Source organism: Camellia sinensis, chromosome 11, assembly GCF_055761805.1.
Source record: "Camellia sinensis isolate YWXY chromosome 11, ASM5576180v1, whole genome shotgun sequence".
Lineage (NCBI taxonomy): Eukaryota > Viridiplantae > Streptophyta > Magnoliopsida > Ericales > Theaceae > Camellia > Camellia sinensis.
The window spans coordinates 50714702-50741913 of NC_138971.1; the positions used below are offsets into that span (position 1 = coordinate 50714702).

Consider the following 27212-nt stretch of genomic DNA (forward strand, 5'->3'; position numbering starts at 1 on the left):
CATACAAGTATCATAACATCGGCGAAACAAGGGATGAACCGTATCCATCATACAAGTATCATAACATCGGCGAAACAAGGGATGAACCGTATTCATCATTCGAGTATCATAACATCGGCAGAGCAAGGGATGAACCGTATTCATCATTCAAGTATCATAACATCGGCGAGACAAGGGATGAACCGTATTCATCATTCGAGTATCATAACATCGGCAGAACAAGGGATGAACCGTATTCATCATTCAAGTATCATAACATCGGCGAGACAAGGGATGAACCGTATTCATCAGTCAAGTATCATAACATCGGCGAGACAAGGGATGAACCGTATTCATCATTCGAGTATCATAACATCGGCAGAACAAGGGATGAACCGTATTCATCATTCAAGTATCATAACATCGGCGAGACAAGGGATGAACCGTATTCATCAGTCAAGTATCAAGAGCTGTACGATCCGTAATCGTTTAGTCAAAAGTATTGTGAAAGTTTAGAGTCCTCCAATACAAGGGACTTGTGCACTTGGTACCGCGAAAGTTTAGAGTCCTCCAGCACAAGGGACTTGTGTTACTTAGGCCCGTAGCCCGATTTAACAAGGACCGTATCCTTCTCAAAGATGGCATCAAAACAAGGAGTATACTTGGCACACCAAAACAAGAGCTATTTATTCATGCTAACAAAACACTTTCGTCAAAACGAGGCAAGCAAAGTTTATCAAACAAGTATAACATAGCTTTATCAATAATACCACTCACCTAGTTCTTCAGGTGCAGACTCAAAGCAATATCAAGGACCTACAATCACATGGCAAGTCACATTCTCAAAGCAAGCTCTATATATACATGCAAATGATCTCGGCATTCATGCCAGATCTAAGTCAAGGACAAAACAAAACAAGCTGGGAGCTTAACCACTGCTCCCGTTTCTCGAAAACACACTGGGTACCGTCCAGGGCTAAGCCGAGGTCCTGCTAACAAAGTCAGGAGAAACCTGGGTTTTCCTTTGGAGAATATGAAGAACATGATCATTTGAAAGATGGATGCAAGTTCACAACTTGTTACAAAATCTGAGTTTTCATGCCAAGAGTTCAAAACATATGGACTTAAGTACCCATTCAAGAAGGTCATGCAAGAACAAACACAAAAACATGGTTTTCGTTCCAAACTCTTCGATCAAAATGAGACTTTGTTCAAGAACACATGAAAAACCATTTTCTCTTTCTAAAACCAACTTCAAAACGATGCATGACATGCAAAACAAAACCGATCATGCAATGCAGCTAGGTATTCAGTAAGAACAATCAAAGGAGATCAAGATTCTAACCTCAAAACTCGGATCTAACGGTTCAAGCCACAAAGATCAAGCTTGGAAGACAACTCTCACTCAAGAACTCTTCTTCCTCCTTTCTAGAGCTTCTCTCTCTAATACGAAGATTTGAGACAAGAAATGATTTGTTTCAAGGTCTGTCGGCTGCCTTAACAAACAGCTCGGACACGTGGCATTATCGGGTTGGTTCAGCTCCAAAAAGGTGATTGATAGACAAGACAAGTCTCTGACAAATCGTATGCGGTAAGCTCGGGTAAAACACATCGGCAAAGAGATGACATCGGCTCAAAACAAGGATCCAGCAACAGGATAGAAAAAACATCGGCTAGGGAGGACGACACTTGACTAAGCTGTGCCACACCTTGGCCGGGGTGCGCCACATCTCGGCCTAGGCCATACCTGCCTGCGGACAAGGTTCAAGTGCGGAACATCTCGGCAAAGAATGCCCGAGGTGAAGATGGGGTTGAACAAGACCTCAAGATGGTTCTAAGTACAAGGGTCAAAGGCGGACTAAGCTCAAGATGATCTCGGCTACGCACACGCACTAAGCAAGGAACAAAATCGTGCAAGCAACTTAAGCAAATCAAGCCAAGACAAAACCTTTAAATTAACATAAGCAGCAAGACCATGCAAGAATGTACGCAAGTATGGCAAGAGTAAGGTGAGGGTTGTTACACGACTGGTGTCCGTTGCTGAAAAGTTCATGACCAGAGACCATTACTTTTGTTGCGGCTGCAACCGCGGCAGATTGTGAGATTTCATCTTTGTCATCATCACCTCCTCATCTCTATTGCATGCTATTTACCATTTTGGGCAATAGAACTGATCCAAGTTTTTCCTCCTTAAAATAAATAGAAACTTAACCAAGTTCTTTATGGAATTGTTTGTAAATGTTCTCATATTACTTTGAAAAAAGTTTTTTTGTCAATGGTGTTTTGCTAAAATATTATGGAATTGATTCAATGTGAAAATTTTAGAGACCACTGATGTAATTTGTCCAATAAAAAAAGGCAAGTTTCGTTTGGCACTAATAATCTTAGAAGTTTGAGATAAATATTATAATCTAGTTGGGGGGGAGGGGGGGTGTAATACGTAAATATAAAAATAATTAATAATAGAACATACATTTCAATATAAAGACACAACAATTATTTTTTTTTATCTATATGATTAATGAATGGCCAATAATACTACATTTATTTTTATTTTTTTAATGACATTTACCATCTCATGGTCATGATTGCATTGGTTAAATTGGTTCCATCACTAGGGACAATTTCAAGGCAATTGTGATAAATGATATGGTAAAAATGTGATCATGTAAATGAATGACTTTGCCTAGCGGCAAAAGGATAGACCCTAAGAATGAACTGTAAATCCAAATATATCGAGTTCGACTCTTACTAGTGTTTCTCAGACTTAACTGATACGTGTGATTTGTAAGCAATTTTTAGAAGGAAAGTGATTAACAGCTCTAAAATTAGAGCTCTAGTGATGTGACAAAGCAAAAAAAAAAAAAAACATCACATCATATAGTGGAATCCACTATTAGAGCTCTCTCTAAAGCTCTTCCTCTAGAACTCCTAAACATTTTTCTTTTTAAAATTCAAAATTTTACTGTCCAATGTAGCTTTCATGATTGCATTGGTTAAGTTTGTTCCATCACCCCCATTCTGTAATTACCTTTTTTGTCCTTATTAGCCATACAGATTCGAGAGCATAAGAGAAATAAGTGGGGGGAACTGTTCATATGGGAACCATAATTAAGTAATTTCCAATTAAAAAATCTTCCCACACAAGCAAAAGTTGAAAACCACCATCTAGGGACATTTTCAACCCCTATGGTATGAGAAGTGTTATTTTAATTAATTTTTTACGAAAAATAGAGAGAGTGATATAATAATTTATAGTAACTTTTTAACTATATTAGTCTAATGTCAAACAAGGTTTATCAAATTTAAATTTGGATAGAAATATTGCAAAACACCTCTCTACTCATTGACTCGAATTTATATGAAATTGAGTTTTACCCATTTTTTAACCCAATTTAAAGAAGACTTCAATATGTATACTTTGAATATTTTTCTAGATCATTTTGTAATTTTCAAATTTATCACTCTGTCACTACTGAAGTTTTACCCAAATTTACGTTCAAACCTAAGTCTATCCATTGGAATGTCACATCAAATCAAACTTAGATTTTTAATTAAATTTGTAGCAGTACTACATCCACACAATTTCTTCCCCTCACAATCATCCCCTAATGAGGTGGCAAAACAAAATGCATATAAAGAGAGTTTCGAAGGAATATTAGAATGTAGATCAACTTTTCAAATTTTTCTTGTCATATCATTTGGGAGGGTTTGGGGGGAGGGAATTATGTGAATGAATCATTTTTCTTAAATTTGACTAAAAATTTAAGGGCCGAAAATGGCCTAACAAACTTTTTAAAATCTGGCCTGAATTAAGTTGAAATAAGCTTAAATTATTTTACAATAGGCCTACGTAGACTAGTTTATTGGTTTTGTTGTAATGCTTGGTTAGTTGGTTTATTGTTTAGGGCAAATTACACCACTAATCCCTATATTTTATTTCTTGTATCATTTTGATCCCTACACTTTCAATTGGCTCAATTTTGACCATTCATTTTAAATTTTACATCAATTTGGTCCAATTGATAATATTGTTAGTATTTTTTAAAGAAAATTATCACTAAATTAGTTGAGGTTAACTCACTGAGTTGAGTAAATTTATAATTGTACCCTTAAAAATATGACACATAACACTTAAGTGCATATTTTATATATATATATATATATATAAATACTAAGAGTTCAAATCAACAGGACCACATTGAGACAATCATAAATTCAGAGTCAAAATCGAGCCAATTGAAATTATAAGGACTAAAATTTCACAATGACCAAAATACAGGAACTACTGTCGTAATTTTCCCCATTGTTTATTGACTAATACCATTCTAAAGCAAGGCAAATACCTAATCGTAAGAAATTGTGAGTGTTGAGCAAGAATTCTAAGGTTGACTTAATAAGACACCTATAAATATGCCTTGCTGCATATGACAAAAATATAAGTTGATCTAACAAGGTTGAACTAGTTACTCCAAAAAGAGAGCCTAAAAGAGAACAAAATGGGAGAGTTCAATACTAAAGTGTCAAAGGTTATGAGGATGAGCAGGGCTGTGCCCTTTGTGCCCTCCTAGGAATGCTTTTTAGTGTCTATCTTGGCTTATTTTTTAATGTGTGTCCAAGGAATTTGGAGGAAAGAAAACACATATCACTTTAACAATTAATTTGGTGAGTCTGAATTTGTTTCACTTTTTATATTTATCTAAATATGGGGTATCTACTTTTTGACTCATTTCTATAAAAATTAACCCCGTGTTTCCTAAAAAAAAAGAAAAGTGAAACACAATAAATAAACAAAAAGTGATAATTCTCATGTCTTCCTTCTCATTTTAGTTTTCAAGCTTATGATTTTTAATCTTCTCCTGATCGACAATTTGAAATCCTAATGTACAGATCAATCATACAGCATTGTGGCAGGAGGATTCATGATGGCTTCATCACTTTGACAATCAAAGTTCTCCATTTCTCCATTGCCAAATGTTTTCAGATACTTGAGGCCACAGCAACCTGCACGTTCGACTACATCCATGCTATTTTGGGTTTCGTTGACTCAATCAGTTTCTTCGATGTACTCTTGATTTTGATTTGTTTAGTCTCTTTGTAAAGTTCATTCAAGCCAAAATGTCATTGATCGCTATTGAACTAACACAATTGCAACATCCCGACATTTCGGACCACAGTTACTTTATCCAGTCCACTAAAGAAACCTGGACACATATGGAGAGGGTTGCTTCAAGTGGAGATAGCATTATTTGAGCCTACTTTGATTCTACGGGTTGTATCATCTTCAACCTCATTCCATTCTTATTAATAATTGAACCTACATAACGAAATTGCTCACCCTTTCGTATCTCCTTCTTTTCAACCTCAACTTGTCTGTTATTTCTATTTCTACTGTTATTGAAGTAATATTCCATGTGTACAATTTCAGTATTATTTTAAAATGTTTTTTAACGACTCAAGTGCTTCTATTCTATCTAAATTTTTAGTTTAGTGTTAATTCCTCTTTTAATTTCATCCACTATGATAATAACATCTGTAAATAGCATAAATCATAAGACATCATCTAAAATATGTCTAATCAATTCATCTATAATTAAGGCAAATAGGTACGGACTTGAGGCTAACTCTAGGTGTGATCTTCGAGTAATCAGAAATTCATTTGATTCTCTTGCAAGTGAATTAATTGTAGTCACAATTCCATTGTACATGCCCTTCATCGCATTAATATAACTACTTTTTCAATATTTTTTTCTCTAACACCCACCATATTATATTTCTAACCACACCCCATCTTACGTTTTTTTTTAAAATATATTTTTAAATCCATAAAAGCTATAAGCATATTCTTCTTCTTTTTCCTCCATATTTTTCTATTAATCTCCTTGGATGAAAATTTTAGCTAAATATTTCACTGATTTAATATAAAAACCAGGAATAATTAAACGGGGAAAATAGAGATCAATTGATAAATTTATAAAATTACCAAATAGACCATATGGCAAAATAGTTGGGGTTAAAAGTGTCTATAAGCAAATGTTCACTATCTTATAAAACAGCAACTGTTCTTTGGTAAATTATATGAAAACAAGCTACAACTTAACCGTATGAGAAACAGGATAAGGAATGTAGAATCAATGCAGTTCTACACCATCGAGCCAATTAAGCACAGGTAATATCTTAACCAGAAACAACTTAAACTCTTCTTCAGCAACAACATTCCCAGTAATGTCTAATTGTGTAAACTTCGAGTCTTTAAAAATTGCAAACACTTCCCAGTAATTTGTCACATTGACACCACTAATTACAAATTCACCAAAATTCCAATCATTTCCTACTATATGGGAGAGGGGAGAAGAGCACAAGTACCTTCTTATGTCGATAGCGTGTGCACCGATTTCGTTGTATGAGATATCCAACACTTTCAATGACTTCAGGAGTTTTAAAGGCTCCAGGGCAGAAAAAACTACCCATTTTGTTGTTACTAAGGTTCAAGCAAGAAAGAAGCTGCATAGCCTGCAATTCTGTCATAAAGACCGATAAAATGCACTTAGTTACTTTCATTTAAATAATCATTAGAAATGCCTTTTAAGCATCAAAATGCACCGTGAAACTATCAAGACTTTGACTGGCACCATTTTACAAAATAAATGGCCATTTCACTTAAATAATCATTAGAAATGCCTTTTAAGCATCAAAATGCACCATGAAACTATCAAGACTTTGACTGGCACCATTTTACAAAATAAAGATGGCCATGCAATAAACTAATGTTGTACAAATGTGTTTATGTATAATATTGTATATATGAAGACATGATACACACATATAGATGGACGGACAGACAGACAGACAGATAGATAGATATAGAAATACAATGAATTGAAAATCAAAACCACAAAACCAGATTCAAGTGACAATGAAAATTTTAAAGAATTAATTGTAGTTTACCTTCAATTGAGCTAAGTTGGTTGCGGCTGAGGTCTAACATTTGGACCCACAGTAATTTCTCAATAGACCCAATATGTGACAATGAAAGATTATTGAGTCGTAAACAGATATAATTATTCGTGCCTGAAGATGTCGAGTCCCTGTAAGGACAGCAATGCCTCAGCAAAGATTCCGGACTGGAGGTCAGCTGCAGAAGCACAAAAAAAAATTGAGAATCAGTGTTACAGAAAAATCAGTAATCTATATCAAAGGTTCAAGGCAAATCTTTAACACTAACTCTTACTAATATTATTAACTAGACATCTCTCTAGGTGTGTTGAAAAGAACTATTAGAGATTCTTACACAAGACATTCATAATTCCAATGAACATAACTATATAGTTAGTTAGACTAATCTCAATAAAAATAATAATAAACCCACTATATGAACAGATCAGCCACTAAATACTTGAACTAAGTTCGGTTTTACTTTGAATTCTAGATAAACTTATTGAAGAAGCATGCCCATCTGTTTACTTAAATGAGCATGTAAAACAGCATGTTTATAGGACTGCAATACAAGTACAACTATTTGGACTTTGGATGGCTAAAGGGCTATGAAGCACGGGTACTCCAAAAATGGTGTTGTACGAGTACCAGGTACTTACCGGGTGCGGATACGCCCAATACATGCCGGGTGCAGCAAATACATTTGGTTGCGCTGTGAGTACGGCACTTGTCAAGACCCCAAACCGCCCCTAGTAGTTTGGTGCCGTGATGGCCAGTAATCTGGGATTACTGAAGGCCAACTTTCAAAATTCACACACAATCAGAGTATAAATATATGGGGCTAACAAGTACGGAAGCGATTCATACAACAGATTAGTCCATAAGAGCTGTGTATAAGTCAAATGAAATAGCAATCATCTGCATAAGGGTTACAACTTAATTACAAATGAAGCAAAGTACAAATTACATTTTAACAAAGGACTTCACAAGCCGACACAAACAAAATGTATGAACTACAGGTCAAGAAACATAGTCTGCCAGACTGTCGACATCCTCGTTGCCGACATAACATACATACAAAACAGACATCTTGATCAAAAGGCTTCTCAAGCCGACGTGTATGAAATACAAATATTACAAGATCGAGAAGCATAATTTTCAAGACTGCCGACGTAAATACAAGTCAAGCCGACATAATCAAAAATGCAGAATAAGCTCCAGAATCACATCTAGGCGTCACCGCCTTCTTGCTCATCACCTACATATATATATATATATAGAGGGTGAGCTTGATACTCAGTGAATGATATAAATAATAAAGGGGTTTTGCATGAATAATAGCCGAAGTCTTTTCAAAACAATACAAGTCAAAACTTATATGACAAGGGATGGACCTCGTCCATCTAACAAATCATCAAAGCTTCAAGGGGTGCTTATTAGCATCAACATATTACGAAGACAACATTCCGGCAACCAAATCCACGTGGTAAACCGTCAGTGGCAAAGCAAGACAAGGCAAGGGAGGTATCTCAAACAAGGGTGCTACAAAAGTTTAGAGTCCTCTAGAACAAGGGACTTTCAAGGCAAGATGTGCTGCGAAAGTTTAGAGTCCTCCAGCACAAGGGACTTTCAAAACGAGATGTGCTGTGAAAGTTTAGAGTCCTCCAGCACAAGGGACTTTCAAGACAAGATGTGCTGCGAAAGTTTAGAGTCCTCTAGCACAAGGGACTTTCAAAACGAGATTTGCTGCGAAAGTTTAGAGTCCTCCAGCACAAGGGACTTTCAAGACGAGATGTGCTGCGAAAGTTTAGAGTCCTCCAGCACAAGAGACTTTCAAAACGAGATGTGCTGCGAAAGTTTAGAGTCCTCCAGCACAAGGGACTTTCGAGACAAGATCATCAAAACAAGAGAATGCTTGATATACAAAATAGGGACAATTGTTCATGCTTAACAAATACTTTCAAAACAAAGCAAAGCAAAGTCTTTATCAAAACATATAATATAGCTTTATTAAAAATACCACTCACCTAGTTCGTCAAACGTCGGGGTCAAGCAAATCCCAGTCCTACAAACACATGGCAAGGTTTATTGAATGCACTACTCAAAACAAGTCTAGCATGCACGTAAATGACCTCGGCATTCTCCAAAAACTAAGTCAAATCAAATCAAAACACCGTTTCTCATTTCTGGAAAACAAGCTGGGCAACTACCAGGTCTAGGTCGAGGTTCCACACCTCTTTGCCGAGGTGTGGCCCCCAACGGCCACATTTAAAAGCGAAGTCGGGAAAATCTGGGTTTCCCTCTTGATAAACATGAAGAACATAAAGAACATGAACATGAGGAAGACGAATGCAAAGATCAAAAACTTGCTATTACGAAGCTGAGATTCCATGCTATGAATTCAAAAACATGGACCTGGGTACCCATACTCAAGGATCTTATCAAAATAAACACAAAAACATGGTTCTAGATGCAAACTTTCGGATCAAACGAGGCTTTCTTCAAGAATACATGAAAACCATTTTCTCTCTCTAAAACCAACTTTAAATCAATGCATGACGTGCCGAACGGGTTCGATCGTGCAATGTAGCTAGATGATCAATAAGAACAACAAGAGTAGGTTAAGATTCTAACCTCAAAACTCGAATCTAACGGTTCAAGCCCCAACGATCAAGCTTGGAAGTTCTCTCTCTCTTGCTCAAACTTCTCCTTCTTCTTCCTAGAGTTTCTCTCTCTAAAAGGCAAGATTTGATACAAAATGATATGTTACTCCCGACAGTCACTGACTTAATCCCTCTGCTGGGACACGTGGCACCGGCTGGTTGGCTCTACTCCAAAAGGTGACTGACTGATTTGACAAGGCCAAGACAAAGTGTATTCAACAAGCTAAACAGCAAGAGTACTCCGGCAAGTGATGATCTCGGCTAAGGACAAAGCTTCGGCAAGCAGGGTAACAATGACATCGGCTTGGAAGGACAACACTTGACTAAGCTGTGCCGCACCTTGGCCTAGATGTGCCACACCTCGGTCTAGGTCATACCGTTCCAGGAACAAAATCACTAATGCAAGGATCAAGGATCTAGAACGTCCAGATATTAACATCTCGGCCTAGATGATGCACATCTCGGCCTAGGCGACGCCCGCCTCGGCCTAGATGGTGACATCTCGGCCAATATGCCAGGGTGGAGATGGAGGTCAACCGAAGGAATTCCATGACAGTTCTAAGTGGAAAAAGGTTTCGAAGGTGTCTAGGCTTAAGATGACCTCGGCAACACACCTGGCAAGAACAAAGTATGCGAGCAACATTCGGGCAAAACAAGACAAGATTTGCAAAGGCACATACCAAAACAAGATCATTCATAATTGTATGCAAGTATGACTAAGTTGAAATGAGGGTTGTTACAGCACCGGTACTGCAAAATAAATTTTTTTTTTCTCCGATATTAGAATTTATTGCAGCCTTTATTATTCTTCTTTCAATTTTGAAAATATCAAGTAATTTATTTCCAACACCCTTTATCCATAAGTCATGATTTTGCTCTCTTTTGTATCATGTTTTAGACAATCAAAACAAAAAAAGAAATAATTTTATAACTTTTTAGACAAGTTGTTCTCTTTTTAGTTTTAATATTGAAACTTTGATTTGTATGTTGGATGTTTAGCTATAAATTAAAAAATTTAAAAATTTGATGTACTCCAGCTGTACCCGTACCCTACTTTTTTAAGAATTTGCTGTATCGACGTACCCGTATCGTACTCGTACCCGTATCCGTACCCGCACCCGTGCTTCATTGCAAAAGGGTCATTTGACCTAGTTCTTAAGCAAAATGAGTGAAAGCTTAAGCAAGAGCTGAGCCAATTTCTTTCAGTTTAAGTATGAAAAACTCTTCACTATGTTGAGCAAAGCCCTCAAACCTAATAACATTTAGATTCTTTAATACAAGGGCATTCAGTAGCTATCATCAGATTTCTAATTTGATGCAAGCATGATGAGTGGTGGCAACCTCACGTGTCCAGAGTTAGATGACAGGTTTATCAATCTGTCATGTGTAAAATAGACCAATTTACATAGCAGTATGTAGGAATGATATGATCCAAGTTGAAGGTGACTTTACATAGCAGTATGTATGTAGGAAGGCTTATCAGTGTGTGAGTTGAGGCTGTGGCAACATGCCTTTGTATAGGGACAATTGAAGAAGACTGTTTCCATGGGACTTCACCACCTGGGCTTGTTAAGTTGAAAACAGATATTTTCATTTGAAGTGTTGTTTTACTAATATATTTTAAGCCTATCTATGACTTTATATAATGAGCTTTGAGGCATAATTTCATGCTGGCCAATCAAGTAATCAATACGGCAGTAGGATATTAAAACCACCAGTAAATAATTATCTGATGGTATTCACAAAATGAGCAGAGAAGAGACAAACTGGAGTAGCTTGTCTTTTTTGGCCAAACTGAGCTCAAACAATAACAGCACAAATTCAATCGAACTAGAACCAGGCACAAGCACTGCTCCTTACCTGCTAAGTTAAGCACAAACACGCAATACATTGTTTGCTACTCAACTCAGATCAGCTTGTTCTTACTCCTAAATGCAATGGTTCAAAGCTCTAGCTCTCCTCAAGGAGAACATGAAATATTAAAGAGATACTATTCATACATCCAGCACAAGAATAAAAAATGAACCTAAATGGTTTGTGCTTTTGATGCAGAATATAAGAGGCTCAAAGAAGAGCAAATTTAAAGAAGCGGCGATATTTAGAAATTGGAATGGTTTCAAAGAGAAATCGATAGGAACCATACATAATCATGTTTTTAATATTATTATAGTTTCATTTTATGATTATTTTTATGTTTCTAGGATTTTTAGGCGAGGGGTATTTGTCTACATGGATTGCAGGGGTCGCCCATGGTTCGTCTTGTGAGTCAAGTTATTTAATTGAGTTTTATTTATATTTCTTATTTGGTCTTTAATGATGCGAAATATAAAAAACTCAAAGAAGAGTAAATCTAAAGAAGCGGCGATATTTGAAAATTAGAATAGTTTCTGTCACGCCCCACTTTTTATTACTCGAAGTCATTACCAAATTCATTATCTTAATTCAATTTCAAGGATAACATGCGGAAGTGAACTTATGCATTCAATTCGTAGAAGTGATTAACAATACTCTCATCCGTATGCAAAGTAAATATTACATGAACATACTTAATAAATTGCCCTTGGGCTTACATCACTTAAGGTACAAGAAGAAGGGTGTAACCCTTTTATAACAATGGCATTCTGCCCACATAAGAGAGGCCCTGTGGCCAACAAATCAGAAGACCCAATTCTTTCATCACATTCTGCTCAACACCTGAAAAAGATTCAACAACGTGGGATGAACATATAGTCCAGTAGGGAACTCAACATGATCCTCAACAATAACAGCTTACAGATAGCTATGATCATGAATACTCATTCTCATACTAGAGTAGTAATGTGACAGTTTATGCAAAATATACATAAGTATGAGCTTTTCTTGAAAACAACCATTTCAATCGACGCCATAGGCGATTCAATTTGCTTTTCCTTTTTATTAATCCCCGTTCCCCATCTTTCATAACATTAACAATACCTTAGGAATTAAATTCACTAAGCCCACTACACTCTTCCATTCTCCAAACACATACAGATATCCCTACTCAAAATTTATAATTTCTTTTAAGAAAATCCGATTTCCTTCACACTTTCCAAAAGACAAAGATGACATTTTGGCTTCTTTCCGATATAATCAAATCTATACATGCACTGTTATAAAAGAAGATAACAACTCACCGACATGTAAGATAAACCAATGAGGCAACTCGGCCTTCCAAAACCATAATCAACACAATCCATGATATTCCCAAATATACTGAAATATCAACAACAAACTTTGCTCTACTAGCCATGTGCATAGTAAGCCAAAGATACACCTCTCACAACAACATGCCAGTTTACCAGGCGCTAGCTGGAAGGGTGTGGTACCTTATATTCTCAGCGCATTCAGTTCTCCAGGCGCTAGCTGGAAGGTAACGGTACCTTTGATTATTAGCGCAGGGTATAACACCACCAACCAAATGCAACAAGGCACAACCAACATGTACAACATATATACATAAACCATCCAGATACAAACAATGTGTTAAAGTGTATGAACACATAGGTGTGTGGAGTCCATCCCCTATCTTCTCACACACACTGGAGTACAACCCCTCTCTCCTCCCTAACAAGTGTACATATATAATGCATCTCAACATTTCATCACATAAGATGTTTAATCAACAATGGTGTAGTGCATACACGACAATTCAACACAACCACGTCATCCTCCACCAATGACCAAGGACAAAACCTCTAGATGCCAATATTTAGTACATCTATTAAAGACTCAATTACTATGAGACCACAAACCCGACAACAACATTAACATGGTAGTTCAAGATACAATTCCACACATGTGTGTTCAACACTCATGAAACAACAATCTCATTTTCATACGTATTTCAAAATACCTTTCCCAGTTCACAAAACAAGTTCCACATCCTTTTTGTTTTCACAAAATCAACTCCGTCCCTTTTGTTGTTACAAAACCAAATCCGTTCCTTTGTTTTACAAAACCACTTCCATTGATAATACAATCATAACTCACATTAGTCCACTACATTCATTTCAAACCATTCCAAAGTCAAAGTTAATCCCTTAGGCATTAACACCTTCACCCAACCCACATCAACACTAGAGATCTACAATATGGGTTCACTATTCTCCATTTTAATTTATCAATCAAAACATGATTTAGGGCTTTTTCCTTTATCAACTACAACATGCTAATTTATATTTTAATTAGCCAAGGCAACAATCAATGAAGCCAAAACCATTCTCCACACAACCAACCCTAGGTTTATTTCATGATTTTCAAACAAATCCAACATGATACAATTTTCATGCAATACAAAAATTACCACATGTCTATCTATAGACGGAGTATTGAAAAAGAACAAGGAGAATCCCTACCTCGAATGTAGAACTCAAATAGAGAAGATGACCTGAAATCAAAGTGCTCCAAATCCCAATTTTCTTGGATCACCACGAAGCCCTCGATGATCAACACACTTCTTACTAAGGCCCAAGGTGAGGAGAACACTCTAGCTAGATCAATCCTAAGAGAGAAGTTAGGTTTTAGAGTGAGGTGCTCTCCAATGGAGGTTTTGAAAAAGTAAGAGAGAGAAAGGAAATCAAAAAGTGATCAAAAAGGTGATTCCACGGACTGATATAAAAACATGTCCGCTCGAGCGTACAACACCCCGCTCGAGCGTCAGACACAGGTTCACGCTCGAGCGTCCAAAGATCCGCTCGAGCGCCGGATGCACTCTCCCAGAATTTTCTGCAGGCGACCAAAATGCTGAGAGGAGGAAATTCACGCTCGAGCGTCCCAACTACCGCTCGAGCGGAAAGGCAACAACAAAAACCCGCTCGAGCGTCAAATCGCCGCTCGAGCGTAGAGACCAAAACCTGGTTAAAATTTCTAAGTTTTAAAACACAGTCAACCTATTTTCAACTTGCTCAACACAACCCAAAACTCCAACACAAAGAGTAAGGGATAGAAAAGAGGATAAGACAACAACAAATCTACGAAACCGAGTCCGGATTACAGTTAAACAATAACAAGGAGTACCAGGATCGCTATAACCTCCCCCCCTTAAAGAATTTCGTCCCCGAAATTAAGGATACGCCAAAACACAAGGCCAACTGATCACACAACGTCAACACCCGAGTACTAGGAAAGAAACTACTCTCACTACAACCCTTTAATCCACTCTTACCAAGGAAGAGACTAACCAAGGGAACACGTTCCAGACGACAACACTGTAGGCATAAAAGCCACAACAAAACCAACCCTTCTGAAACCGTTTACTCATATCTGACCAGCGCTTTAAGCTAAGTCACTATGCAACAGCAATCATTTCCATTAAAAGGATACTCAAGGAAAATCTTTCACATTAATATAAGGAAAACGTTTTCTTGTTCAAGAGAAATTTCTCAAAGATAGTCAAATTTTTCAATGCTGGCATTTCGAAATAAACTTTGCATTTTCCACGCGAAACTCAAAAACTTGTAAATAGTTTTCACAAATATGGTGCTATCCAAAACACATAATCATCCATAATTGATTTGCCAAAAAATCATTCATTTGGAATTCCTCAAAACCCTTGAATTAAATCAATTTCTCAACAACGCCTTTAGATGGCTCAAATACTAGGAAAATTTTGTTTTCCATTCTTTTCAAAATAACACCATCAACAACCATCACTCACACAGTGATGCCACAACCAACACGGAACATAACATTTCTATAATGATAGTTAATAGAAATAACAACAGTACTATCAACACATAAGGCATAAGAAATTCATGGTTTTGCAATTTTCATCCCGCCTCCCTTTACTTAACCAATTTAATAACATACACCTGGCTCAGAACCTGGCCAAACAATTAAATGAGATAATAACTCATATAAAACATTTTTCACTTCACAATAGATAAGCATATGAGCTATATCAATCTTTCAACAGATACACATTTTGGTGCTGTATCATCGGAGTCCATCCCCTATCTTCTCCCAAACAATATACATACATAATGTATATAAAAAAAAAAATCCAATCATTCACAATGATCATTCAATACACAAATTTGCTGTATTATTATAACCGTCATATTCAATGACACAACCGGATGATTAGTTTCAGTTTTCCCTAATCAACACACAAAGTCTACAACGAATGAGACGGTAACCGATGTTAACCCAAAACCCGATACCAACCAGCTGACTAATCAACTCAACAAACCACCATTCTCAGTAAACCACACACTGAAGTGCCACTAACCCCAAACACGGAGTTCCCCACACAAAACCCCCAAATTTTAGAATCTCACTGGATCTCCTAAAATCAAACCACACCAACACTGTGTCTAAGGGAATTACATTTCCCTTCCCATGGCTACATAACAAGCCTACTCATCTCCTCAACCGAAAACCGACTTGGTAAACCTCAATGACAGCAGCCAATCCCAATACAAACACTACCCCTGTACAACCGATGGGGTCACCACGGACTTTTTAACTAGCGAAGCCCAAAACACAAATCAACATACAGGTACCAAGCAAGCAACAACATCAGGATCATTGATCCCTTCAACAACTCCTTAATAGAAAAGAGGATTCGAGATTCCAAACATACACCCCAATACATGAGGGTTAAACCAACAACAACAATATGCATACATAAGCAATACGTAAACATGGTGCCTCAGCATCCAACAGTACATCGGTCAACAACAAAATGATTCGTATAATACAACACCGGTCAACAACACAAAAATCCTCTCCAGGGTAATACTATAGGACTAACTAGTAAGTCGCCCCTCGCGAGGCTCTCGAAGCCTGGCCTGCACGTCCCTGGTACCGATAACGTCCCCGACTGGACGGGCACGACTGAGTCTGACTAGGTTTTGAAATACTTGCAGAGTTCACACGCAAAGGGCAAAAACGTCTACCATGACCCTGCTGGCCACAAACGAAACAACCACCAGACCCTCTACTCAGAGACTGGTCTGAAACCTGCACCTCCCCGGACCTCTCGACAGAAGAGTCCGAAACCCCTGGCGAAGGAAAGGAACCAGCCCCCGACTGAGCATGTTTCCGCCTCCACCCCTTACTGAGCCTAGAGCGCTTAGGAACCGTAGGACTTACCGCAATGGTCTCCTCCTTAACCCCATCATCACTCGCAACCATGGCCTCCACATGGGCCGCTGCCTCAACTAAATAATAATAATCCTTCCAAAAGGATCCAGCTACCTTCTCCCGAATATCGAAACACAACCGCCTTTCAAACTCAAAACAACGACGCTCGTCTGTTGCCACCAACTCTGGAGCAAACCTCGACAAGCTAGCAAACCGCATCTCAAACTGCGCCACAGGAGTATCATCCTGACGCAACTCCAAAAACTGATCCCTCAACCTTTCCTGAGCAGAAGGAGGGAAATACTTGGCCAAAAAGGCCTCGGTAAAAGCAACCCACGTGCCACCTACCGTACTCTTAGCATACTTCCACCAATAACTCGCATCACTCTTCAATTGAAAAGTCGCCCAAGAAACCCTCAACTCCTCATCTTCGACTCTGAGCATATCTAGAGTCTTGGTAATCTGTTCCAACCAACTTTCTGCCACCAACGGTTTAGCCTCCCCCACAAACTCTGGCGGACTGGAGCGAAAGAACTCCTTAGTAAGTTTGAGAGCATGCCCACTGCCGCCCTCAGTGCGAGCTAGGGCGTCCTGCACTTCTCTCACAATCTCACGTGCGACATCCTCGCCGACAGCCGATGCTGCAACGGCAGGTGCTAAAGGAGCTGCTGTGCCCCTACCGACACTCCTACTACTCAACCGTCCTCTACTTCCTCGTGTAGACATCCTATAAAGCACAAAACCAAATACCACGCTTAGTGCACAACACAATAGCCTTCTCCGAGGCACACTCCACTACCATTAAGTTACAAGACACACTTAGTCACAAAAATTTTCATCTCTATTGCATACAATCATTTAGACAGATAAACACATAATCGAATCAAGTCCACAAAGATAGCCACTCATCCCGGAACTCTCAAGGAATTCCCATCAGAAACCACGTTGATCAGGCGTGTTTCCAAAAGGATCTCAAAGTAAGTTCACCGGCTATGAATATTATCCAGGAGACTGAATCCCATACTCACATAAATGCAACACATAAGTCCTAACTTTCATGATATCTATATGCAACGTCCTCACAATACGTAGTAAACCCACTGTGGTAAAAACCACTTCCCACGAGCCCAAAGTATTCAAACCCGGCTCGCTCTGATACCAAGTTGTCACGCCCCACTTTTTATTACTCGAAGTCATTACCAAATTCATTATCTTAATTCAATTTCAAGGATAACATGCGGAAGTGAACTTATGCATTCAATTCGTAGAAGTGATTAACAATACTCTCATCCGTATGCAAAGTAAATATTACATGAACATACTTAATAAATTGCCCTTGGGCTTACATCACTTAAGGTACAAGAAGAAGGGTGTAACCCTTTTATAACAATGGCATTCTGCCCACATAAGAGAGGCCCTGTGGCCAACAAATCAGAAGACCCAATTCTTTCATCACATTCTGCTCAACACCTGAAAAAGATTCAACAACGTGGGATGAACATATAGTCCAGTAGGGAACTCAACATGATCCTCAACAATAACAGCTTACAGATAGCTATGATCATGAATACTCATTCTCATACTAGAGTAGTAATGTGACAGTTTATGCAAAATATACATAAGTATGAGCTTTTCTTGAAAACAACCATTTCAATCGACGCCATAGGCGATTCAATTTGCTTTTCCTTTTTATTAATCCCCGTTCCCCATCTTTCATAACATTAACAATACCTTAGGAATTAAATTCACTAAGCCCACTACACTCTTCCATTCTCCAAACACATACAGATATCCCTACTCAAAATTTATAATTTCTTTTAAGAAAATCCGATTTCCTTCACACTTTCCAAAAGACAAAGATGACATTTTGGCTTCTTTCCGATATAATCAAATCTATACATGCACTGTTATAAAAGAAGATAACAACTCACCGACATGTAAGATAAACCAATGAGGCAACTCGGCCTTCCAAAACCATAATCAACACAATCCATGATATTCCCAAATATACTGAAATATCAACAACAAACTTTGCTCTACTAGCCATGTGCATAGTAAGCCAAAGATACACCTCTCACAACAACATGCCAGTTTACCAGGCGCTAGCTGGAAGGGTGTGGTACCTTATATTCTCAGCGCATTCAGTTCTCCAGGCGCTAGCTGGAAGGTAACGGTACCTTTGATTATTAGCGCAGGGTATAACACCACCAACCAAATGCAACAAGGCACAACCAACATGTACAACATATATACATAAACCATCCAGATACAAACAATGTGTTAAAGTGTATGAACACATAGGTGTGTGGAGTCCATCCCCTATCTTCTCACACACACTGGAGTACAACCCCTCTCTCCTCCCTAACAAGTGTACATATATAATGCATCTCAACATTTCATCACATAAGATGTTTAATCAACAATGGTGTAGTGCATACACGACAATTCAACACAACCACGTCATCCTCCACCAATGACCAAGGACAAAACCTCTAGATGCCAATATTTAGTACATCTATTAAAGACTCAATTACTATGAGACCACAAACCCGACAACAACATTAACATGGTAGTTCAAGATACAATTCCACACATGTGTGTTCAACACTCATGAAACAACAATCTCATTTTCATACGTATTTCAAAATACCTTTCCCATTTCACAAAACAAGTTCCACATCCTTTTTGTTTTCACAAAATCAACTCCGTCCCTTTTGTTGTTACAAAACCAAATCCGTTCCTTTGTTTTACAAAACCACTTCCATTGATAATACAATCATAACTCACATTAGTCCACTACATTCATTTCAAACCATTCCAAAGTCAAAGTTAATCCCTTAGGCATTAACACCTTCACCCAACCCACATCAACACTAGAGATCTACAATATGGGTTCACTATTCTCCATTTTAATTTATCAATCAAAACATGATTTAGGGCTTTTTCCTTTATCAACTACAACATGCTAATTTATATTTTAATTAGCCAAGGCAACAATCAATGAAGCCAAAACCATTCTCCACACAACCAACCCTAGGTTTATTTCATGATTTTCAAACAAATCCAACATGATACAATTTTCATGCAATACAAAAATTACCACATGTCTATCTATAGACGGAGTATTGAAAAAGAACAAGGAGAATCCCTACCTCGAATGTAGAACTCAAATAGAGAAGATGACCTGAAATCAAAGTGCTCCAAATCCCAATTTTCTTGGATCACCACGAAGCCCTCGATGATCAACACACTTCTTACTAAGGCCCAAGGTGAGGAGAACACTCTAGCTAGATCAATCCTAAGAGAGAAGTTAGGTTTTAGAGTGAGGTGCTCTCCAATGGAGGTTTTGAAAAAGTAAGAGAGAGAAAGGAAATCAAAAAGTGATCAAAAAGGTGATTCCACGGACTGATATAAAAACATGTCCGCTCGAGCGTACAACACCCCGCTCGAGCGTCAGACACAGGTTCACGCTCGAGCGTCCAAAGATCCGCTCGAGCGCCGGATGCACTCTCCCAGAATTTTCTGCAGGCGACCAAAATGCTGAGAGGAGGAAATTCACGCTCGAGCGTCCCAACTACCGCTCGAGCGGAAAGGCAACAACAAAAACCCGCTCGAGCGTCAAATCGCCGCTCGAGCGTAGAGACCAAAACCTGGTTAAAATTTCTAAGTTTTAAAACACAGTCAACCTATTTTCAACTTGCTCAACACAACCCAAAACTCCAACACAAAGAGTAAGGGATAGAAAAGAGGATAAGACAACAACAAATCTACGAAACCGAGTCCGGATTACAGTTAAACAATAACAAGGAGTACCAGGATCGCTATAGTTTCAAAGAGAAATCGATATTAACCATACATAATAATGCTTCTAATGTTATTATAGTTTTATTTTATGATTATTTTTATGTTTCTACTATTTTTAGACGAGGGGTATTTGCCTACATAGGCTGTAGGGGTCGCCCATGGATTGTCTTATCAGTCAAGTTATTTAATTGAGTTTTATTTATATTTCTTATTTGGTCTTAAATTAGTTTTGAAAGTCTAAGATATTATAGTAGTTTCTTTTTTTTTTTTTTTTTTATTCTAGTTGATTTAGGAAGTCTCTAAAGTCTATATAAAGCCATGTAATGTCTCTAATTCACTAGAGTTGATATTTTATAAAAAGTTAAAGAGTTTTAAAGTTTCTTTATAGATTGTGTGATGCCTATGGAATCTACGAGTTATGCCTATAGCTATCTTCTTCTTCTCCTTTCTTCTTCTTTTATGTTTCAATTTGCTATTCTCGGATTACTATTTACCACCCTTTAAAAGTGCATTTTTCAACCTCAAAACTCCATTCAATTACCTTCAAATTAACCCTAATCCCTTCCCCTACCTATTAGCCTTCAATTTACTCTTGAAACCATAAATTACAGACTGTTTAGGCCATCAAACAACCTCTGTTTTGAAAATCCAGCGCTGTCCCTATATATCCTGCATCAGCTTTCCTACACAGTAATATAGAAGAGAGGAGATATTCAACAGCTTTAACACGACTAAGCTGTATTCATCCTTGTAGTATTGAGAATGTGGCGGGTCTAATGTCATAAGATCACTATATAATTCTTTAACTTCTTCAGAACGGACCATCTTGCATGTCTCTGGAGTTTTATCATATGACATCATTGCATCATGTGCAGTCAACAATCTTGCAAGCATAAGCTTTCCAATTTTATTACAATAACCAGCGGGAGAAAATAAGGGGACATTGGACAAACAAGAAAGCTGCTTTGATGCTGCAAAGCTACTCATGAATGAATTCCACATAGCAGTTTATCTCTGACAGCAATTCCCGGAAAAGAGCTATCTCATTAACTATAGTCTCAGCGCTCCACTTAGAAGCTGTTGACTCATTCACCTCACTATTCCTCAGTTGATCGAAAATTTTTATTTGGGTTGGCTCCTGAAGATGTGTTTCACCAGTATGAAAATTTTCATCTCCCCCTGAAATCATCTCTGCACTTTCCATTTCAGCATGTTGCAAACCATGAGGTTGTACTAAAACTGTAAATTCAAAATGAGTAGGATGGCAACGGTGAAATCCACTCAGAGACATGATTCCCTAAGAATGTCCAAGGCTGACCTTTACTGGGTGAGTTTGTAAAGAATGGAGATTCTCCTTGTGAAAAGTTAAACATGTTACCCAAGCTTGGGAACTCCCAGAGTTGTTTGTTGAAAGTGATGACCAAATTAAATCTTTATTTGTGTAATGTACAGATTGCACAGTTACTGTAGATGAGCTCACAACTTCAACTGCTACATTAAAATAAAGAATGACTGGAATTATCCCACTATTAAGATGGAAACCTGTGATAGGAGATGAAGCACAAGTATCCAGGAAACCATCGGCTGATACATTAAGATTAGAACCATGAGGTGGCCAGGTAGAACCAACAGAGGATTCTCCACTTTAACTGTTTGCTCAAGAAGCCAAAGATGATAAAACCATCCACTTTGATCATCTGGGTCAGTAAAAAGAGCTTGGTGTACAAGGTCATACTCCTCTGTCAGAACTTTCTCCTTTGAGAAAGATCCTTGAGCCCTTTTCTCCAGTAAATGAGACAGAATTACACTGCAGAACGTTTATGGTAAGGTAAAGTAAAATAAAAACAAGAAATATGTTTAAGCAAACAGATAGAGATATCACAAGGTAAAACATGCTCTCAAAGAAACAGACATGTTTGTGTAGGTTGAAAAAGAAAAACAAAAGGCACAATTGGACAGGAAACTTAATTTTCTAATCCTGCTAGAATAGATAGAATATCAAAAGGTAGCAGGTGTTTCATCATGCAGTTTCCATTATAATATTAATGTGCATAAGAATTGATCATTTAACTCCAAAGCAAAGTTGAAGGTTAATCAAGCTACAATTTTATATAACATCGCATGCCAGATTTACACACATAGAAAGCTTCTTAAACAGTATTTCAAACAGAAAAATGCCGTTGAAGATTAATCTGAAATAAACAACATTTGTTTCTTTTTTGGAATCTGTTAGGCTAATGACCATTTAAATAGTGAAGTGCTTATCAACTTTTGATATAAGGAATAGAACTAATGAATATTTTTTCCGCTGTTCCACAAGGTGCATGAAAGGAGACAGCATTTTGCAACCTTGCATCACAATATACCATCAATACAAGTTACATGTTTTAAAGAGGATGTTTTATATAACATCACATGCCATCAATATCTTACCAACCTTCACATTACAAGATAACTTATACCCAGTCTGTCATGCTTTACCTATTTTGAATGTTTTTATTACTTAAACAATAAATCACATGTTTTAAAGTGGATATTTGAATATTTTGTCTTTAACTAAAATGTCATAAACAAATAAATAAAATTAAATAATAAAAAAAAACACCCTATGTTGCAGAAAATCCACAAAATATTTTGTATGTTCTATATAACTATGCATACTACCACTAGACATTCTGCTTCTAACGAGACCAAAGCTAGAACTAATTTCAAAGTTCCAACACATTTTTCCTAAAGCAATTTTTGCAAAAGAATCTAACTTCTAAGGATTTTGCAATTAAAGAATTATCAGTGATAACTTGATAAGATACATCATAAACATTGTGAATAACAAACTATAACTGAACCATGAAGCCAGATAAAACAGTATGACTTTGGCACATCTCATTGTAATGCTACAATAACAACAGACACGAAAAAAACTTGAGAATCAAACAATGGCACAAAAAAGCATTTTTCTCCACTTGTCCATTTTAATTATGATGATCCAAATGGCAAAATAACATTGAGATACAAGCATACCTACGATTATGCCAAGAAAAATAGTTACTGAAGTTCTCGTTTATCAAATCAGTTGTGAAGTGTAGTTCCTCTTCATCTGATCTGTTCTTTAATGCTGCCACAAATCTGAAAATAAAGACCAAATTAGACCATTTGAAAATACAGCCCTTCAATATATTAAAGTAAATCAAACCCAAATCTTCACCTCCGGTAATTCCATGCACGGAAATTCCTGGAATCTTTCTTCAAGAACACCCCCAGAAGCTGCAATTCCTGATCTACAGATGAATGCCCCCTGCTTAGCACCCATTTACAATGATACCAGGCACCATAAGACCTATAATTCTTTGCCAATGCACGCTCTGTCTGCATATATATTAAGTTCTTTCATAAGATTCAAAATAAATTGAACCCAAACACAATATACAACATAATTACAATTGGCTGCTGAAAAAACCAAAGAAAAGAAAGCAACGCAATATTTCAAAATCTCATGATTTAAAATTTTAAAATTTCAAAACAAACTTTGCACTGAATGCAATTTAACCAAATAGCCCTATTTGGCACAGTTGACTTGTGTTCAGCTGAATTTCTTTTTCATTTCCTACAGTTTTTCATCAACCAAAAGGGCATCAAATACATGGACAGAAAAGAAATAGATATATTTTTTTCATATGAGCGGTTCCGACAAACATACAACTCTCAGTTCTTCACTGTAAATAGATTTAATGAAGTCTGGATCAATCTCTGTATCAGTCTCAGAATGACTGAGAATGTGTTCAACAGCAAATTTTCTGTAATTCCAAGCTGTGAGATACTCAGGATTGGCCTCGAGAAGCTTCACATTGACCTCTAGGGCTTCTTTCGTGTAACTAAACAATTTGCACATAAAAATACAAGATTGTTCAAAATTATCAGTGTTTATTAGATCACATCAGTGCCGGCTTAAGCATAAGGCAGGTAAAGCATGTACTTTAGGACTCAAAATTGCAAAGGCCCCAAAATTAAAGGCCCCAAAATTTCCCATATCCCAAAAAACCTATTTATGTTTTAAAAGAAAAAAAGAAAGAAAAAAAAAAGACCATCCAACGAATCAAATATAATCATTTTCTTATATTATTATTATTTTTAAGTACAGAAAAAATACAAATTCTACTTTGCTATTTTATATGTCGTTTGCCTTGTCTTATTTAGAAATAAATACATAGTTTCTTGTGGTTTGTAAACTAAAGTGTACCGTTTGACATTCCGTCTAAATCAGCAGTAAGTGTGAAACAATTGCCTTATAAGAGTATTTAGTAGGATTTACCTTATTTCACCACGTGCCTCACCAATCGTATCATTTTTACACAAATCGGGGATATGGGAGTAATCATTATTTACATGATTACAATACAGTCGATTGTCCTGTAAGGACATTAAAGGGGCCTATAAGACCTCAACCGTGGTGGGCCTTTGCATTAAGACAAAAGCCATTCCACTCCTTTTTTAAAGCTTCATGAGAGCAATATTCACTTGGGGCAGGTTTGACCTGTTTGTTACCGGCATTCTGTGCTTAACACATGCCGCACTCAAAAGCAACAGCGGCTCCATACCCCGACAGAAATCAAATGCTTTACACATTTTTCTGTCAATGAAGGGATGGAAGAGGTGAGCAGAGCAAAGAGGCAGCCCTCAGGGGGGAGGGTAGAGTAATGATGATGTTACATCATTACTATATAATGTAAATGTCCTGTAAGGACATTAAAGAGGCCTATAAAAATAGTTATAGGTTACTAGATAGTGCATTCTAGACCGCAAACCATAAAGGGTTATATGCTCATTTTCAAATGCTAAGAGGTAAACCACACCTAAAGAACAAGTGAAATTTGACTTAAAAAATTCATTAACGACCTCATAAATCTAATATTGATGAAGAAAAGAGTGTCGGTTCTATAGTTTTTTTTTTATATTAAAAAAAATTGTAATTAATTTACAAATTTATGTTTTAGTCAGGTCTCATATAATATATTTAATGGTAAAAATTAAATAGAATGTAACAAAAATGTTGTATTGAACTAATTTGAAAAGCTAGAAGTTTTAATTGAACAAAAGATTAGCTTAGAACCTAATAAAAGAAGAGAATAAAAACCAGGTTAAAAGTCAGCTTTTTGACTTTTTAACTTTTTTAACCTCTCCACTTTTTTTGTACATTAAAAAAAAACTAAAAAAAAAAGCCAAAAAACTGACTTTTAACCTACTTCCCAAAAGTTTAAGGATTTTAGCATAATTTATTCACAAAATTTATTTATTTATTTAAAAAACTAAATATAAAAAGCCTCATTTAAATTGTTGCTTTAGGCCTCAAAGTTTCTTGAGCCACATAGTTCAATAAAGTACAATACGAATAAATAATTTTACATCGTGTATATAATTTGAACAGGTTACTAAACAATTTACACAATTGACAATTTTGACAATACAAATGGAAGATTGTACAAAATGATCAGCGTTAAGGTCACAGAGTTCAAAACAACACAATTCGAATACATAATTTTACACTCGTGTGTCAAATTTGAACAATACACAATTCACAATACAAATTGAAGATTGCTCAAACCTAACAGCGTTTAGATCACAGAGTTCAATACAATACAATACAATGCGAAGCATACATATAGGCGAAGATATATACATATATATATATATATAGAGAGAGAGAGAGAGAGAGGAGTCACATTTTGTTGTGATGAAAATGGAGGAAGTGAGATCGGAGGGGGCGTAGTTTAGCAGCTTTGAGAGCTAAAGCTTTTTCTTCTTCTGGAGTTGGGGCTTTGCGAGGACGACCATGCATTTTTCGTGCTGAGAGAGAGAGAGAGAGAGAGAGAGAGAGAGAGAGAGAGAGAGGGGCAAAGAGTGTTGGACTGTTAAACGCTCGAGCTCCAGTCTTGAGAGAACAAAGGTCAGATCACATACTTTGATCCGTCTTCATAGGTAAAGAAAGAAAGAAGAAAAAGGGGGCGGTTTGGAGAGACGATTAAAAGTTGGTTTATTTATTTATTTTTATTTTTTTTTTTGGTGGGTGAATTGTGGCTTTTTTAGGTAAAAAAAAAATTAAAAAGTCAACAAGTGAATTTTTTTAGTTTGTTCCCAAAGCATCTATAAATCTAAGCTAAATAGTAATTCCTCAAAGAGAAACATTGTGGTGCACATTTTTTTAAAAGTGTGCATTATTTGTACATTATAATTAAAAGGACACTCGGTTTAAAAATCTAAATTTTAATTTTATTTGTTCAAAGGTCTCACGCACTGAAACACTTTGTCTAAAAGGATAAGCTCAAATGAAATCCGATGATCTCATCGTCGTCCACGGTCCTCTTCCTTGCGGCCGAAGCAGCTAGCCAGGACTCGAGATACGCTACACGATGATCTCACCGACCATATATCTCGCCACCGTCCACTATTATCTTGCTGCGGCTAAAATAGTGGCGTCATTGTGCCTATTAGCTCTCAAATCATCTCACCACCTCTCTATTTTGCCATCGTGTAGTCGAAGAGTGCCATGAGTCATCATCATCATCTTCAAAGCTCAAAAATGGATTTGTTTTATCATCATTGAGATCTCAAATCTATTTCATTATCCTTGAGATCTGTGTATATATATATATATAGTTCAAAATCAGATATAAGAAATATATATATATGTTTATATATGTATATGAATATGATTTTTCTAAATCTATT

General features: G+C 37.0%; 2 pseudogenes across 2 annotated transcripts in view; both read right to left on the bottom strand.

Annotated features, from left to right (window-relative positions):
• Positions 1–27212, bottom strand: part of LOC145788890 (geranylgeranyl transferase type-2 subunit alpha 2-like) — a 295230-nt pseudogene that overhangs the window by 92699 nt on the left and 175319 nt on the right. The window lies entirely within an intron of this gene.
• Positions 5917–26610, bottom strand: LOC114322935 (geranylgeranyl transferase type-2 subunit alpha 1-like; annotated as a pseudogene). Its single transcript, XR_014343879.1, has 9 exons — positions 26207–26610; positions 24187–24361; positions 23695–23855; positions 23511–23615; positions 21506–22296; positions 21219–21405; positions 17050–17061; positions 6928–7114; positions 5917–6500 (listed from the first exon to the last, which is right to left on the bottom strand). The product of XR_014343879.1 is annotated as a geranylgeranyl transferase type-2 subunit alpha 1-like (transcript).